Below are 19,280 nucleotides of genomic sequence, written 5' to 3' on the forward strand. Positions count from 1 at the left end.
GAAATGAGTTTATATGTAATATTCAAACGCGCTCACACAATTTCAAGAGATTTGGTAACTCCTTGCAGCGGCAGTGAGTGAAATTCGTAATTTGAGTTTTTTTCTTTTAAGTCGGACTAACGCTTTACTGTAGATTTCTAATAGGTTTTCCTGTAATCTATAGATTGAAAACTATCTCGTGTATTTTATTGAAAATTTTACGCTTTATAGTTTCGGAGATAAGGGGGGGGGATGGTCAGTTTTTGCCTATTTTCTTAAATAACTTGAAAATTACGTAACTAAAAATTATTTAAAAAATATTTTTGAAATACTTATAAAAACCTCTTTCATTTGATATGTAACACAATATAGTTCTAGAAGCTTCGATTTTTAATTTTCACTTTTACCCCCAAAAGTGGTATAATTACATTTTCTTAATTTAGATTACATGTCCGTATTTGAGTCACAGGTTTACATTATGCGTGCCAAATTTCAAGTTAATCGGTTCAGTAGTTTCGGAGAAAATTGGCTGTGACAGACGGACAGACAGGCGCACGAGTGATCCTATGAGGGTTCCGTTTTTCCTTTTTGAGGTCCGGAACCCTAAAAATATTAGAATAATATACAGAGTGGAGCCTGTAACAAAAGCAAAAAATTAAACTGTAGGCTATTCTCCTTATACTGATCAACATTTGTTCAGCGACTTTTAAAAATAACTTGTATTTTGATTTTTATCACCCTTGAAAGTTTTTTCTAAGAGGTAATGTATTGCGAATTCTGTTAAGTGTAAAGTGTGACTGACAACGTCAATGACAACAATAATGGCGTCCATTGAATCTAATATTTATTTTGTATGAAAAGTTAGAAAATTAGAGACTTCATGATTTTGTAAAGTCGCTAAACAAATGTTGGTCAGTTTAAGGAGTACAGCCTACAGTTTAATTTTTTGCTTTTGTTACAGGCCCCACCCTGTATATCTGTGTACTTAACATTTGACGATCGGTCTGGCTCAGTCGGTAGTGACCCTGCTTGCTGAGCCGCGGTCCCGGGTTCGAATCCCGGTAAGGGCATTTATTTGTGTGATGAGCACAGATATTTGTTCCTGAGTCATGAATGTTTTCTATGTAAGGTATATAAGTATTTGTATATTATATATATCGTTGTCTGAGTACCCACAACACAAGCCTTCTTGAGCTTACCGTGGGACGCAGTCAATCTGTGTAATAATGTCCTCTAATATTTATTACTTTATTATTTATTATTATTATCAACATTACAACTATAACAGTACGCCCACACATCACAATTACCAACCCTCGCTGACGCCGCTATGTGGATCGTTAGACCACGAAATTAGCGCGACCTCAGCCTGCCTAATTGTTATTATTGTTACCTGCGGCATGCGTGGAATGTCGCTTACCCTATCATATGTGTGGAATATGTAACGGGTAGTTTGAAAACAGTAAGCAAGTCAGCCATTTTTTTTTCAAAGTTGTCCAACCCATTTTTTTTTGGATTTATAAATTTTTATGTGGTTTCCACTCAGAATTGTGAGCTCTTTCAATCGTAATAGGAGAAAAAAAAAGTCTCCCAAGGTTATTCCCATTCCGTTACCATTTTTACATGCATTTTGTGTGGCAGTAACGGAATGGAAAGTTTGAAAAATGTATGGAAATTCGGGTTACTTTTTTCTCCTGTCAGGATCGAAAGACCTCGCGATTCTCCTTTAGTACTGTTTCGTAACTAAAAATTGGTAACCCACGGTGTTAGGTGGTAATACCGACGAGAACTAAAAAATATTAGAATAATATCTATCTGTGTACTTAATATTACAACGATAACAGTACAACCACACATTACAACAACCCTCGCTGACGCGGCTATGTGGATCGTTAGACCACGAAATTAGCGCGACCTCAGCCTGCCTTTTTTTCTCCTGTCACGATAGAAAGACCTCGCGATTCTGAGTATGAATCGCGTAAAAAATACCCATGTTACAAAAAAAGTGGGGTGGACAACTTTAAAAAAAAACGGCCCAAGTTTAAGCCTGACCTGAAATATATGATTATTGTCATAGAGGACGCTGTTATTCTGATGTGTCAGATTCTGACAGTTCAGTATAATATGAAGAAAATACCTAGTTCTGATCTGATGAAACTCCGCAACATGGCGCGTAGTCATATAACTATATACACCAAGTTTATTTTGATCGTACATATTTCAGGTGTGTTGCTTAACCGCTTAGAATTTTTAACCGAGCCTCGCCCGCCTCACAGCCAATAACTATTCTATCTCTCTATCTAATATACTGAATAGCTTTAAACGAGCAATTCTTGTAATTATATTTCTTTATTTATTTATATATACCGGCGATCTCGGAAACCGCTCTAACGATTTTGCTGAAATTTGTGGGGGTTTTTGGGGGTGAAAAATCGACCTACCTTGATCTTAGGTCCCACGAAATGCGAATTTTCAAGTACTACGAAGTTACATGATTTTTTTTTCATTTGATTTTGTTGAATTACTGATTTCAATATGTTGACTGTAGGAGATAATATGCGTAATTAAATGAAAGGATTTGTTGAATTATGTAAGTGGAATGTTGTGCCCTTAGCAAACGCTAAATACCTACGAATTTGTACGTTACATTACGTTAATGAGTGTTTTTAACGGTTGTTTTACTTTTAAATAACGAGCTTATAGCATACAGATTTTTTTATTACCGACAATTCCTTAATTTATTAAGAAAAAAAAAATGGTTAAAATTAAAGTAGATAGATTATTTTAGGTACCTCCTGAAAGCTTCCCAATTATCCTGTATAAATGTTCCTATAAAAATAATAGATATGTAATGTTTTGCATCACTTGCATCTTCAAAAAAAAAAACAGATACGAAAACTGATTTACAATCTAGATTAAATTATTGAATTTATAGACTAGTTGTATTTGTACTATAGTAGTAAACATACATTATTATATTTTTGCGCGCTTTGTTGTCCAAGAAAAAGGTAAACACACACACACACACACATATATATATATTTAAATTATACGTGGGCTTACTCTTGGCCACAGCCTATCGAAAGGCACAGACGTGGCCTACGATGGAGTGAGCTCGCCCAGAAGATGCCTGTTCACTCTTGATTTGAAGGTTGGTTGGTTAACAATGCCATATTATGGTGTCAATGGACTGACGATGGGCTGGAAGGTCGCCAAATGAACTCAGCAATAAAACAAGTCAGAACTTTATCCTGGCTTTGAAAAAATGACAATTGTCTAACGTGCACTTTATTTCGTAAATACGTACATATATCGGAATACAATCATATTTATCAAATAAACAACACAAATATCTCCAACTTCGTAGTACTTCGTTTTATTGTATAATAGATAAATAAAAAGTTGTGATTTTTTTTTCAAAGAAAAACTTTATTTTGGCTCTCCTGTAAAGTTTGCAAAATGCACGTTAATCAATTAGCCTTTCCAGCGTCGATATGTATATTTTAATTATAAATGGGCTTACTCTTGGCCACAGCATAGCCAAAGGCACAGACGTGGCCTACGATGGAGTGAGCTCGCCCAGAAGATGCCTGTTCACTCTTGATTTGAAGGTTGGTTGGTTAACAATGCCATAATTATTATGGTGTCAATGGACTGACGATGGGCTGGAAGGTCGCCAAATGAACTCAGCAATAAAACAAGTCGATCTCATCGAGTTTAGGTTCGTTAAAATCGTCTCAATGAGCAATTGACGCCTCTAAAAATAAAAAATATGGGAGGTAGTAAAAAATGTGATTAAAGAGAAACACAATGGAAACTCGCCTAAGGCAATGTATTCTGTAGAAATATGGTTTGATTCGTACTTTGAAATATGTATTACGAATTAAATTTATTATCTAAGTACTACCTTTTGCCCGTGGCTTCGCTCGCGTTAAACTCGATAATTACGGAATGATCCATACAAATTTCCACCCCCCCCCCCCCCCCCCTGTTTAGGTAACTGGGGGGTTAAAAGAGACAAAAAGTAGCCTATGTCACTCTCCATACCTTCAACTATCTTCACTTAAAAACTCACGTCAATTCGTCGATCCGCTTTGCCGTTAAAGACGGACAAGAAACAGACACACACGTACACTTTCCCATTTATAATATTATTATGGATACATTCCAGGCCCCGTAGCCGAATGGCATTTTTACGAAACGAAAACGAAACGCCGCGAAAGGTAGTCTGGCTCTGTCGCACCAATACGCAAGAGCGATAGAGATAGATATCTACGAGCGTTTCGTGTCGTGAGCATTTGTGCCATTCGGCTTCGCACCCAGGTGTTAAAATAACTGATTGCGTCCATAACACTATCACCACAGAATATAATTATAATAGTACAAGTACAGAAGGCTCACTCCTTTGATGTTCACAAAATGCCGCCATTCTAAATTCTTACCTATATTAACAAACGGACCGCACGTGAGCAGCCGACATTGAATTCTATTGCGCCGCGCGAGGGTAGTCACCATTGAATGGGCCGCGAACTCGTGGCCGCCGGCATGTACTTGTAGTGCGGCGATAGAATCGCGGAGTGAGCCGCCCCTGCTATCACCATCATCATCATATCAGCCCGCTATCGCCTACTGCTGAGCATAGGCCTCTCTTCTAGTATGCCACGTAACACTTTGCTGCGCTCCAAGACTCACATTGCTGATGTTAGCAAAAGAACCGCCATGCTCAAATGAGTCTGGGCCAGCCACATCTATCGCATGCATCCGGATAGGTGGGTTCACATATAGCCACCAAGTGGATGCCGGCGATCAAGCGTCGGCGGGGTAGGCCCAGGCAAAGATGGCGGTGGGCTGGATAGGCCTTGGCAAAGATGGCGGGACAACCATGACGCCTTCCTGATCAACTGGTCGTAAGAAACTAAGAATCGGTAGTCATGGAGAGCCAGGTGAGAGGCCTTTGCCCAGCAGTGGGACACTCAAACATGCTAAGTAAAAGTAACTTTTCACAACACCAACTGGTAAAGTCTCTCTTTGCTATTCGAAAACAGATAGCAAAATTGCATTTTATCCACAAGAGTGCTAAGTATTTTCATATATATTTTAACTTGATGTATTTAGCTGGCTAGTAGATTTTACCTATAGGTACTTAAATGATGATGTTGAATCATAAATATTGAATATTTAATTATTTATATTGATGGATTTCATTTAATTTGATGTTTTATTAAATAGTCAGTATTTTGTTCGTGTTGGTGTGGTGAAAAATGTTGTGTTTCACTCGGTGTCAAAGTTTGTTTAACCTTCGTGCCTTGAAACCCTCGCAACGCTCAAGATTCAAGATTCCCTTTTTGTACCACTTTTTCAATATTGGAATCTTTCGCTTGCTCGGGTATCAATATTGGCACGTGCGGTTAAACAACAACTTTGCCTCATTGTAAAACAATAGTACATTACATCAGAGGCCGGGAAAATGAGGATTTCCGGCCAAGTGGGTATATACCGGATAGGGATACGAGGCCGGGAATCCGTTTTCACGCCGAGGCATGTATAGTGCTTTTCTCAAACATACAATGAAATAAAAAAAAACTGCTCTAAAGGACAATATTTTATAAAAAAAAGTTACTTTGCAGGCCTAGGCCAAAAAATAATATGAAATCCCTTTACAGTCCTCTCGAGTTGTTGCGCCCAAAAAGCGATACTTCCCAGCCCATTTTAAGGAACGTAAAGACAATATTTCATTGCATGTTTGAGAAAATAACTATTTGCTACGTAGTTATTGCTCTGCTCATTACATAAATAGCGTAGTGACATATAAGTAGGTTAAATAATAAATGTGCCTATTTCTCGAAGAGTTGAACTAACTTTGAAACTGAAAATACATCTACCAGTTATTTTTAGTACGGTCAGAAGCCTAACCCCTCGTATGTGGGCTGCCTTGGTTATTGAAAAAGTTGAAAAACAGATATTGACATTTAAAACAGTAGCTTAAAATTCCCACGCACGGACCTGTGTCTATGCATAATAGGGGTTAAAGGTCATGATTGTTTTGACAAACACCTCTTTAGGTGTTAGGTATTACAATGATAATATTCGTATCGATACTTAATATTATAAATGAGAAAGTGTGTGTGTCTGTTTGTTTGACCGTTCTTTACGGCAAAACGGAGCGACGAACTGTCGTGATTTTTTAAGTGGAGATAGTTGAAGGGATGGAGGGAGACATAAGCTACTTTTTGTCTCTTTCTAACGCGAGCGAAGCCGCGGGCAAATGCTAGTTTGTTTTATAAAGCGACACTGTTATTCTTAGATAAATGTTCAGGTAGATTCAATATTAGGTAGCCTTTGCCTTTTTTTTAAAGGATTAAAGGACGTGCGATGAAAAATTCTGAATTATATTTATTCTGATAGCAATCGTATGGATACAATTTAAAAACGAACATTTAAATAAAATTAATGTTTTATTATTTAAATTAAATACCAAACTATATCCGATTTGATGTATTTGATGAGGTAGATTGCCTGTAAATCCAATTGATGGTAAATTTATGTTATATGTAGGCTCTCATATAAAGTCTATTATAATAAAAGTATTTTCAGTCAAGTATCAAGTAGCTAAATCACTTGTAAACACGTAGTCATAATTATCGAAGTCACCTAGAAGTTGTCAATCTTCGTAACTATGTTATATCTTTGTTAAAGTGATACACGCGTGTACAAAGACATACGAGTATAAAACTCTGTATAAACTGATGAAAAAGAAATCTAAATATATAAAAAAAGAAACTGATTGACTGGCATATCAACGCACAGCCGAAAGCGCTGGTCCTAGAAATTCCAAAATGTGGCACGTAGGTTCGTTATAAGGTGTAGAGGAGCACTAAAATAGTACATTACGATACAAGTACGTAAAAACGAGTGGCGATAAATTAAAACACGACCGAAGGGAGTGTTTTAAATCGACACGAGTTATAAATTTCCTTTTCGCACGGGTATCGTACGACGTTTTTCAATACAGATGAGCCTCCGAAGTTTCGACCTGGCATATAATGAACCACTTCTCGAACTAGAAAAACGACCATCTGTACTGAAAAAGGATTTTTCGAAATTTATCTCCTAAGGGGGTGAAATAGGGGTCCAAAGTTTGTGCGTGAAAACAAGATTCGATTAGTACGCGAGCGAAGCCGCGGGAAAAAAGCTAGCAAATCAATAAATATTATAGGATATTCTTACACTTGACTGAGTCCCACAGTAAGCTCAACATGGTTTGTGTTGCAGGTACTTGGACAACGATATATTTATATAATATACAAATACTTATATACACAGAAAACATCCATGACAGCAACTAATATCTGTGCTCATCACACAAATAAATGGCCTTACCGGTATTTGAACCCAGGACCGCGGCTTAGCAGGCAGGGTTACTACCGACTGAGCTAGACCGGTAGTCCAAAAAAAAGTCTAAAAAAAACGTACCTCAGAACCATCAAGAAAAATGTGCGATCGTCTAAATGGCGCTACGCTTTTGGTTGATTCTTGGCTAGATGGCGCTATTAATATGTGAAAATTTTAACATACCTAACACGCACACGCACACGCACACGCACATGCAAATTATATTAAACATGATTTTACTTTCTTAGATTATATTTTCATTAGATTTATTTTTGTCAAAAGCATTGCATTTCTAAATTGTTAATTAAAATAATGTATAGGTACAAGTTGTTATGGAAGAGCGGGGTCTTCTGACACAGGTATTTTATACTTAATAGAAGACTCCAACCTATATAAATTGTTACCCCTACATTGTTTTACCAATAAAATATTTTTCATTTGTTTTCATTTTTCAATTCAGAATACGGGCGAAACTGTCAAAACTCAGGTTCAAAATTTTAATCCTGTGTCGAGAGATTGCAGTCTATCTGTGACAATACGGTATTTCTTTACATATATACTCGATCTTCTTTGGTTATAATATGCATAAATATAAAATATATTTATGCATATTAATATTATATAGCGCTTGCTCGATTTTGTTTTGGTAAAATATGCCGTGCGAGTGCCGGGAGTAAATATTGTGACCACGTGAGCTCACGTGCGTTTCGATACGTCGGAGGCACACTGATAGCTATGAGATTTTAAAGATTCCTACAAATCTTTTCGTTATATAGCTGGTTTCATACAAAAAAAGCTAACCACACCACAACCACTAAAACGACATGAAACATCAAATTTTATTGGTTTTTCTATAAGACAATTTCAATTTGGCTTGGGGGTCAATCAAAATATTTTTCATCTGAACACGTGTGCCATATCTGACCGCAACATATGACACTCTCGTTATTATTTGTATAAAACATGGAAAATATTTCGATAACTTGAAATTGCCCCCCAGTTGAATTGTTTCCGGTGCACATTATATAGCGACTAACTTAACCAAATTAGTTTATCCATGGCGTATGTAGTATTTTCCACTTACGTTATAGAGTGATATCGATGGCGAAGTGCCATGAAGTCCTAACTAGAGGTAAGTATGAAAAGTAGTTGGGAGTTCATGGTACTTCACCGTCAATATATTCCAAAATGGCAACAACTCACGGTAATCACTCTATAAGAGGCGGTCCTACGCAGAGTTTTGTATGTATGTATGTATGTATGTATGTATGTATGTATAAGCTTTATTGTACATAAAGGAAACAAAAGAGACACAGTTACAGAGTCAGTAATATACAATGTAGGCGGACTTATGCCTTAATAAATAATTAATTTTGCGTAATATAAATTATCTTCCAGTGTGCAACAGACACGTAATCATAAAGTCGTCACGTCACGCGCACTCGGCGTCTCATTACGCTAAACTGTTGCTATTAAATACGTCGTGTGTGAATGCGCCTTTATTATGGACTGCATTCTATGTTGTTAATGAGTTTGTTTTTAAGATTGTAATCGATATGACTGGTAATTGTAGTTTTTCACTTGTTGTCATTATTGTCGATTCTGCCTTGCTCTGGATAACTGTTTAATGAATTGTCGCTTGCGGTATTTCCGGACCGATACTACCTTTGAGCCTGCAAGAAAAAAAACGTACCTAATCCTGTCTTAAGATGCTACAGGAGTGAAAATGCTAAAATGGAAAGGGAGGCTTCCCTTTCAATTTGGGAATATTAGCTAAATATACTAGTGTTATTAACTATAGATTTATAGAAAAAATTGTCCACTATGAACATTTAAGTTAAAAGATATTGTGAAAAAATAATTAAAATCGAAGACCCGCTCTCGACTGTTTTCTCCTTTAAAAGTTAATCAATTGTAACGAAATTTGAGAATCTGATCACCAATGAAATAATTTGTGTCAGACCGTTTAGATTTTTTGGCTAATTGTTACCTATTTTGACTATCACACCTTTTTTGCGCCATAATGAAAGGTCGGTTTTGGAAATTTTTGATTGGCTCGAGCGTCTTTAAAAATAAAAATATCAAAAAAGTCAAAACGGTCCGACACAGATAAAAATAATAATAATCTGTTCAAAGATTCAAAGATTTATTTGTTCAACATAGGTAAGTTACAAGATGTTCAATAATTGTTTTCAGTATCACTATGTCGTGCCTATTGGCATACAAATATATTGAAAAAATCATTGCTCTATCTTCAAAAACCAGGAAGGAAATAGTCGAGAGCTTTTGTATGGAGAATTGACCCCTCCTGTATCGTCTTAAAGGGCGGCAATGTATTATCGACCGTTATGGTGTTTCGAGCGCCGATGATCGTAACCATGAGGTGACGTCTACTCGTTTGCCTTCGATCGCATAAAAAGTCAAATCCTCCGAAAAGCCAATTAGATTTAAATCTTTAATCATTCTGCTGAAGTTGAATTTCTATCGACAGTTATAAATTGAAATAGATATCATACACGAAAGAAAAACGACAAGGTCCACTGGTGGCCGAGCCGGAAATCGAACACGGGTCTTCAGCTTACGCGGCTAACGTCTTTACCACTAGACCACCCGCCCGCCGCGGTGCATATTATCTCTGATAAGGCTAGGCGCCTTTTGACCAACTTAAGGGCGAGCAATTAGTGCTTGCACCTCCTATATGAATCCTTTGCAGAATTCTATTGACAGGTTGGAGTAAAATGGTTAACAGTACAATAATAGGTAGTTATTTTTTATACAAGGGGGCAAAGTTGTTTTTTAACACACGAGAAGTAAAATACATTTGCACCCGAGTCTAACACAAAACTTTTCCCCTCACTATAGCGCGGAAACTACAACGTAAAAAATGCCTTTATCACTGCTTCCAGTAGTTCCACAGGTGGTAAATCATCTTTATTACTAGATTCACCTACTTTTATCAATTTTAAAGCAGTTAATTTGACGTTATTCAAAGTCAAATTACTTTACCCACTAGTGGATAAAATGCGTTTTTACTCGCTGGTATTAAAGGACAAAACACGTGTTTCCGAGCTAGTGAGGGGAAAATATCATTGATTCGACTTTCGTGTCAACAACATTATGTCCGATAGTTAGATCATTAGAGATTGTCATCGGGTAATCATTATAAATCAATTAGGGATTAAGGGATCAAGCAGAGGGTAGGATAGAAAAGGCTTTGTTTACAGGGACATTGAACTTTAGGGAGAATTCTGGGTAAAACTGCAGTGGAACTCTTCACGGTCGGGAATACAAAATGTACTGGGTAAAACACTCAATTATAAGTGTAAGTTCTGAGTTATTGGTCGTTTAGCGGGGCGGAGTGGTCTGTAACTCATACAACTGTTCTGAGTCGACGCTGCGTAGGACGCCCGCCCTGCTGCACGCCCCGCCGAACGCTCCGCCCCGGGCGTCCGCTCAGGCCTTACACTAAGAGCCCCACCACATGCGTCTTGCGAGCGTAGCGTCGGGCCAACTGTATGGCAAAGCCGCGTCTTTTTTCATACAGTTGGCCCAACGCTATGCTCGCGACATGTGGGGGGCCACTTTCGACTCCGGACATTTGAATAAATAAAGAAATAAATATTGGGGACACCTTCCACAAATCAACTTAGCCCCAAACTAAGCAAAGCTTGTACTATGAGCGTAGAAAACCATTATTTTTTGCAGTTTTCTACGAAGAATATTTTTTCTTCTTTGCTTACCCGGTTATGAAATGGGATTTTTTTTCCTCGTAGAAAACCATTATTTTTTGCAGTTTTCATATTCGGGTAAGCTAAGAAGAAAAACATTTTCGTAGTAAACTGCGTAGAATAATGGTTTTCTTTGAGGAAAAAAATCAGGAAGAAGAAAAGGTCTTCATAGAAAACTGCATACAAGGTTTTCTATGAGGAAAAAATTATCCATTTCATAACCGGGTAAGCAAAGAAGAAAAATATTCTCCGTAGAAAACTGCAAAAAATAATGGTTTTCAGAAAAAAATCCTATTTCATAACCCAGTTAGCTAAGAAGAATTATTTTTCCTCATACAAAACCAGTGATTTTGTATGATTAAACTTGAGGTGAGTGAGATTGTATGAGGAACAAGGGGTATATGCACATGTGAGCTCCTTCACCACAGTGACATTGACGTTTGACACTGACAATTCTGTGCCTATTTCTTAGTCTAAGTGAGCATTTCTTTTTTTTGCCATTTTTTCATTTTGATTTTTTTAGAGAATTTTTGGTCAATTTGTACTCAGAATCACGAGTAATTTCAATCTCACTAGGAGACAAAAAGTGTCCTAGAATTTCCATACATTTTTGTTACTTTCCTCTTTTGTTACCCTACACAACATGTACGGAAAATGGTAACAAAATAAGAAAAAATCGTATGGGACAATTTTTTTAACTACAAGGATTGAAAAGCTAGTGAAACTGAGTAGAAGTAGCATTTTTTTTTTAATATCACATCACACAAAAATGGCGAAAAAAAAAAGAAATGCTCAAGTAACTGTTTCCCAGTGTCAATATATCTATCCTTGTTGAACAATGTTCTGAAATAGACCACAGGCCGGCAAGACATTCCAGAATAAGGATGCCACACCACATTAGGGTATTGGTGTCCTCACGGTGTCGGTTACAGAGGGGGCGCCACATTACCTGCATTATTGTTATTGTATTACTAAATCTATGGCTTTTTATACGGAAATTGTGGGACACAGGTGTTAGAGTAATTGGATTGTGAGGACAATTTTGGATTTAGTGATAGTGACATCGTTTGATGTTTTAAGTTCTTAACATATTACTAATATTGTAAATGAGAAATTGTGTGTGTCTGTTTGTTTGTCCGTCTTACACGGCAAAACGGAGCGACGAATTGACGTGATTTTTTAAGTTGATATAGTTGAAAGGATGGATAGTGACATAGGCTACTTTTTGCCTCTTTTTAACGCGTGCGAAGCCGCGGGCAAATGCTAGTATTCAATATTTTTGTACTTCTTATACACCGTGTTTTTATGTTTTCCGTTAAATTTGACACGTAGTTCGGTTCATTATCAGAAAGCATCCGGTATATCGTTTTTTTTGTGAAATTCGAAAAAAACGGGCAGATAGCCTATTCAAAAATAAATAAATTATATTCCTACATATTACCGATCAAGATCGCGGAATACCAAAGTGGAAGGGGAACAGGAGGCCTTTGCCCAGCAGTGGGCCAGTAAAGGCTCATATAAATAAAATAAAAATAAATAAATAAGTATTTAATGATAACTCTGTTGTATCAAAAAAAGTTTCTCTTACTACACCGACTTTACCCAATTATTTAAGGCGATACAGGAGAGTTCAATTCTCCATGTGAACGCTCTCGACTACCTATTTCCTCCCTGGTTTTTGATGATAGAGCTATGATTTTTTCAACACAGATTATTTTAATTTTCATCTGTGTCGGACCGTTTTTTTATATTCTTAGTTTTGAAGGAGGAAACAGTCAACAGCGAACCTCGATTTTAAATATTTTTTCGCAATATCTTTTTCTCAAACATGCAATGAAATATTGTCTTTACGTTCCTTAAAATGGGCTGGGAAGTATCGCTTTTTGGGCGCAACAACTCGAGAGGACTGTAAAGGGATTTCATATTATTTTTTCAGGCCTAGGCCTGCAAAGTAACTTTTTTTATAAAATATTGTCCTTTAGAGCATTTTTTTTATTTCATTGTATGTTTGAGAAAAGCACTATACATGCCTCGGCGTGAAAACGGATTTCGGCCTCGTATCCCTATCCGGCCTCGCTCGCACGCTCGCTCGGCCGTATATACCCACTTGGCCGGAAATCCTCATTTTCCCGGCCTCTGATGTAATGTACTATTAACTGAGTTGTTCTGTAGGGACAATTTTTATTAACACTAGTATATTTAACTAAAATTCCCAAATTGAAAGGGCGCTTCTTTCCATTTTAGCATTTTCGCTCCTGTAGCGTCTTAAAACTAGTTTTCTAGCAGCTAATTGCCACTTATACACGGTGTGTGTTTAAAAAGTACACATCCCAAATTGTGTCCCTATTGAGACTAACTCCGAACACAAACTAACACCTTTGACACTGATCATCGCTTATCTCTAGATTGTGCATATCAATCTCCTACGTAATTCTACTCTTGAGCGATTACTTAATTTTTTGTTTCTAACCCCGACTCAAAAACCACAGGGTGTTACCTATAGTTTGACTGTCTGTGTGTGTCTGTCTGTGGCATCCTCAACAATTTATATGGGTTCGTTTTTAGGGTTCCGTAGCCAACTAGGAACCCTTATAGTTTCGCCATGTCTGTCTGTCCGTCCGTCCGCGGCTAATCTCAGCAACCGTTAGCACTAGAAAGCTGAAATTTGGTACCAATATGTACATCAATCACGCCAACGAAGTGCAAAAATAAAAAATGAAAAAAAAATGTTTTATTAAGGTACCCCCCCCCTACATGTAAAGTGGGGCTGATTTTTTTTTCATTTCAACCCCAACGTGTGATATATTGTTGGATAGGTATTTAAAAATAAATAAGGGTTTACTAAGATCATTTTTCGAGAGTTAACATAGCGTGGTCCAAATACTGGGCTCAAAAAGAGATTTTAAAGGGAAACTATGGCCTGAAACTGAAGAAAATTATAATGGACTCCTGCATCCTACCCAGCCTCACTTACGCCAGCCAAACATGGGTGTACACCAAGAGGGTAAAGAGCAAAATTCTCGCATGTCAACATGCAATGGAAAGGAGCATCTTGAAGTTAAGGAGGATCCAGAAAACTAGAAATGAAGAAATAAGGAAGAAAACTAAGCTGACAGATGCTCTTCAACATGCACTATCGCAAAAATGGAAATGGGCTGGACATTTGGCGAGATACCAAGATAAGAGATGGACTTTACATGCAACCAGATGGCCAGGCCCCACTGGTAAGAGGAAGGATGGGAAACCACGCAAAAGATGGGTTGACGACATTGTAAAGGTAGCAGGAAGGAACTGGATGGACACCGCTCAGAATAGAGAAAAATGGCAAAGCTTGAGGAGGCCTTTACCCTATCAGGGACCACAAATAACTAAAAGACAAATTAAATGAAAAGTAAAAAGACAAAAATGTGGAAAGAAGGCTAAATAAATAAAATAAAAAATAAAAGATCGTTTTTTGATAATATCTATATTTTCGAAATAATCGCTCCTAAAGAAAAAATAGTGCGTCCCCCCCTCTAACTTTTGAACCGTATGTTTAAAAAATATGAAAAAAATCACAAAAGTAGAACTTTATAAAGACTTTCTAGAAAATTGTTTTTGAACTTGATAGGTTCAGTAGTTTTTGAGAAAAATACGGAAAACTACGGAACCCTACACTGAGCGTGTTTGAACCCGACACCTGTCTGTCTGTCCGTCTGTCCGTCCGTCCGTCTGTCTGTCTGTCTGTCTGTCTTGTCTGTCTGGTCTGTCTGTCTGTCTGTTTGTCTGTCTGTCTGTGTGTGTGTCTGTCTGTGGCATCGTAGCTCCTGGAACGGATGAACCGATTTAGATTTTTTTTTCTGAGAGCTGAGAGTCGGGAGTGTTCTTAGCCATGTTTCATGAAAATCGGTCCACTATGTCGAGGTCGGTTTGTGGTTTTTTCAAAATTTTAATTTTGTGGTTAGGTTATAATTCACATGTAATTTTATCCACATTATGTAATTTTATTGCATTTTTATACCACACAGTGCGATAAATAAGCATAATTATAGCTTGATGGCCACATTCACCCTATAGCCTATGGACTTCAGAGGTGTTACTTGCGTGTTGCCGACCCTTTAGAATCTGTACACTACTTTTTTGAAGAACTCCATACTCTGTGGAGCTCATTTCGTGAGGCGAGTGTGGATTACTTTTTTTTTATAATGTAGACAAATAGAAAGCGCTGGTAGCCTCCAGCGGTAAGTTACGTGCATCTTTCGTTTCAGAGGTCGCGGGTTCGAACCCCAGCTTGCACCTTAAATGAGTTTTTCGGAATTTATGTACGAAATGTCATTTGATATTTGCCAGTCGCTTTTCGGTGAAGGAAAACATCGCGAGAAAACCGGACTAATTCCAATAAGGTCTCAGTTTACCCTTCGGGCTGGAAGGTCAGATCATCAAATGGCAGTCGCTTTCTGTAAAAACTAGTGCCTCAGGTCAAATCTTGGGATTAGTTGTCAAAGCGGACCCCAGGCTCCCATAAGCCGTGGCAGATGCCGGGATAACGCAAGCGAGGATGATAAATGGTAGACAAATAGCCCGATTCTATACCTACTAAAAATAAAAATTAAAATAATTTCAAGGTTGCACGAATCGTGTTTACTGAAGACCTGCGGTTTTTATGTGTAATGCTTTGTAAGAATGAAACACCTACATTATAAAATATGGCCACTATCTAACAAGAGCCACCAACACTCAACACCAACACCAACACCAATCCACCCTCTCTTGTAACACCAACTGAAGCACCTTTTCAGGAACGAGCGTACCCAATAGCTTTGTCAAAAGTGGAATTACGACTTCCTGATCACAACGTGTTAGCTCTGAAATGGTTGTTTGTCGACCTGTTGGCTTGAGGAGTGAACTATAAAATTTTATGACTTTAGAGAGCACCACACAAGTTGTAGGATTATCGGGATAAATTCTTGCAGTCATCATCATCATCCTCCTTGCGTTATCCCGGCATTCGCCATGGTTCATGAGAGCCTGGGGTCCGCATTGACAACTAATCCTGCAAGATTTGGCGTAGGCGCTAGTTTTTACCAGAGGAGCAAGCGACTGCCATCTGATCTTCCAACCCGAAGGGTAACTAACTAACTGGGATTAATCGGATAAATTCTGCAGTATAAAACGATTAGCAATATACCTTACAGGCATCTTCTGAGCGAGGTCACCTCATCGTAGGACACCTCTCTTGCCTTTGGCTAAATCTGTGGCCAAGAGTAAGCCCATTTATAATAATAAAAAAACCTAATAATTAATTAATACTTATTACTTATGGCTACATTGGAAAAAACTCATAATTAATTTTGACCTGTCTAGACCGTAGTGTGGTAAGTGCTGCCAAGCCAATGCCAATGGTCCTGCGTGTCTGAATCGAATCCCGGTGAGCGCATTTTTCTGTGTGATGAGAAAATATTGACCCATTTTGGACAAAAAAATATTGTTACTCGTGTACAGGAATTTCCCGCCTTTTTATTTCTTAAAACTAAAAAGGTTTAATGCCTTGGGTTTTAAAATTCAAATTCATAGAGCGTACTTTTGCTAACCGCAGACAAGCATGGTCGCGCGATAAATGATAAAACATCAGGCCGTCCCTTATCGCATCTATTTATATTTCTAAGTCTATGTATATTTACTAAGAAGTATGTATATTTAGTAGGTATTTAATTCTTTCACCTTCTCAACCTTACTCTCACCTATTTAATATCCCTCAAAAAACTTTACTTAATAACTCCTAGAAAAGGGTCCTGAATTGGAAAGCAAGAATTTCCATTTTGTCCCTTGTCCCTAATAGATTTCCATATGGCAGTCCCACTTATTACTATCATTAGACCCCTAGGGTCCGCGTAGGCGATGCGTAGGACTTCACTAATGACGTAGCTAGGGATGGACCTTATATATACTTAAAGAATTTAGGCAATATTTCCGAATAGTGGAATGAACTGTCGCCTGCGATATTTCCGGACCGATACGACCTTCAAAACCTTTAAGAAAAGAGCGTACCACCCATCGTAAAGGCCTGCAATTAATCTCCAACACTGCGTAGCCGAAATGTACAAACGCTCACGATAATATCTCTTTCATTGCTATCTCTATCGCTCTGTATTGGCGCGATAGAGCCAGACTACCTTCTGCGGTCGTTTCGGTGGCGTTTTCTGTGTTTGCAGAAATGCCATTTGGCTACGGGGCATGGTGTTTCAGATGTCCATGGGCGGCAGTGCTTACTATTTCAATACCATTAGGCGACCTGTGTGCTCGAAAAAACTTTACTTAATCTTTCAAAAAAGGGCCCCAAATTGGAGAAACAAGAAACTCCATTCCCAAACTCCTCAGGGTCCGTGTAGGCGACAAGTAGGTCCTACACATTTAGGCAATATTGTCCACCACTTTAATGGTTCATACTCTGCATAAGTCGCCAGGCAATATTTCGTGGATTTTGCCGGCAATATTCCCTGACTACATCCCATCATTATCTATGTATTGGAGTGGACGTAATGAAGTGGTTTATGCTCTTTTTTAATGGTTATTGCTATGCATATTGAACATACTCCTCTTTCATACTCCCTGGCAATATTTGTGGATTTTGCAGGCAATATTTGCAACTACATCCCATCATTATCTATGTGCTGAGTGGACGTAATGAAATGGTTTATGCTCTGCAAAATGGAATCTCGTTTGGATAAAGTTAATTCCGATGCGCCTGCGGCTATGGTTTTATGGACTCACAAGCCAATTCAAAACTCACACAGATATCAAAAATGACATCAACTTAGCATTAATTTATTGTGCTTTCTTGCCTCGCACTTGTCCGTACATGTATGGGTGGAAGCAAGACGCAAGATAATGAAATAAATTCAAATATAATTTTAGTGTCAAATTGGCTGTGTTGGTTGATGGACTGATAATATTTATTTGTGCATAAAATGGTGCGATGTATTTGATTTGCTTTAAGTACCTAATTATTTGGGCAAAATAATCGCTCTATGTTTTACAAAGGGAAATAAGCACAAAATGATTTCATACTGTTAACATAAGTATATGTACAGTAGATAGATAAACTCATAAGGAGATGCAGCGCAAATTTTTATCTCCCCTCCTAAAGAGAAGCAAGCCAGTTGGTACCCACTCACAAACACGCAAACACACACACATTTCTTTTCTCTTCCTCAGATTGTTTTTCACATACCTTATTATATTTAAATCTTTAATTTATAATATCAATATCGTGTATTATGTAATTATGTTATGTAATTTAAAAGACTATCAGCAATGGTAATTTGTTAACCTGCGACCGATCGATCTCGAAGTGTCCAGTCTGAAAACCAGGGCTAGGCCCTCGGCTTCTGGCACATAGCTGAGCTGAGATTGGAACCTATTGCCAATATGTATTACTTGTCTCAGTTAAGTAACATTTAGTATTAAAAATATGTACTGTGCGTTTAAAGTATGTAAGGCGTTACTTTTAAGTTTTTTTTTTCTTTTTGAGGCAATAAATAAATTCTTATTCTTATTCTTATAAGTAGGTACATAGTTTTCTGGGTAAAATACGGCATGCTACGGACAAGACCTTTGGACTACAAGGGTATTGTCTCATACTGATACTATAAATAGGAAAGTGTGTGTGTCTGTTTGTTTGTCCATCTTTCACGGCAAAATGGAGCGACGAACTGACGTGATTTTTAAGTGGAGATAGTTGAAGGGATGGAGAGGACATAGGCCACTTTTTATCTCTTTTCTAACGCGAGTAGAGTAGCCGCGGGCAAAAGCCTAGTTTTCTATAATACATCCTAAGAGAGTTCTAGACAAAACGTTCAAATCAAATTCAAAAACGAAACAAATGCGTTTTTGAATTTGGAACGTTTTGTTAGGTACTGATAAAAGAAAAATTTGGACTGCTTTATGCGACTATACCTACTCGTTTTTGCCAGTTTTTTACTATTAGTACATACAATTTTTATTGGTACAACTGTAAAGCGGCTGCAGTTTTCATACCAACTGCAGTTGGAATGCAGTCCGTCTCAGTATGGGCTCTCAAAGACTAAATGAAAAGTACCGTTGTCGACGGATAATCAGCCGTTGGATCAACTTATCTGCATCAATCATTGCCAGGTCATTTATTACCATAGATAGTCAGTGTTCGGATTGCTGACTTCGAAC

The sequence above is a fragment of the Leguminivora glycinivorella genome, chromosome 21 (genome assembly GCF_023078275.1).
Source record: "Leguminivora glycinivorella isolate SPB_JAAS2020 chromosome 21, LegGlyc_1.1, whole genome shotgun sequence".
Lineage (NCBI taxonomy): Eukaryota > Metazoa > Arthropoda > Insecta > Lepidoptera > Tortricidae > Leguminivora > Leguminivora glycinivorella.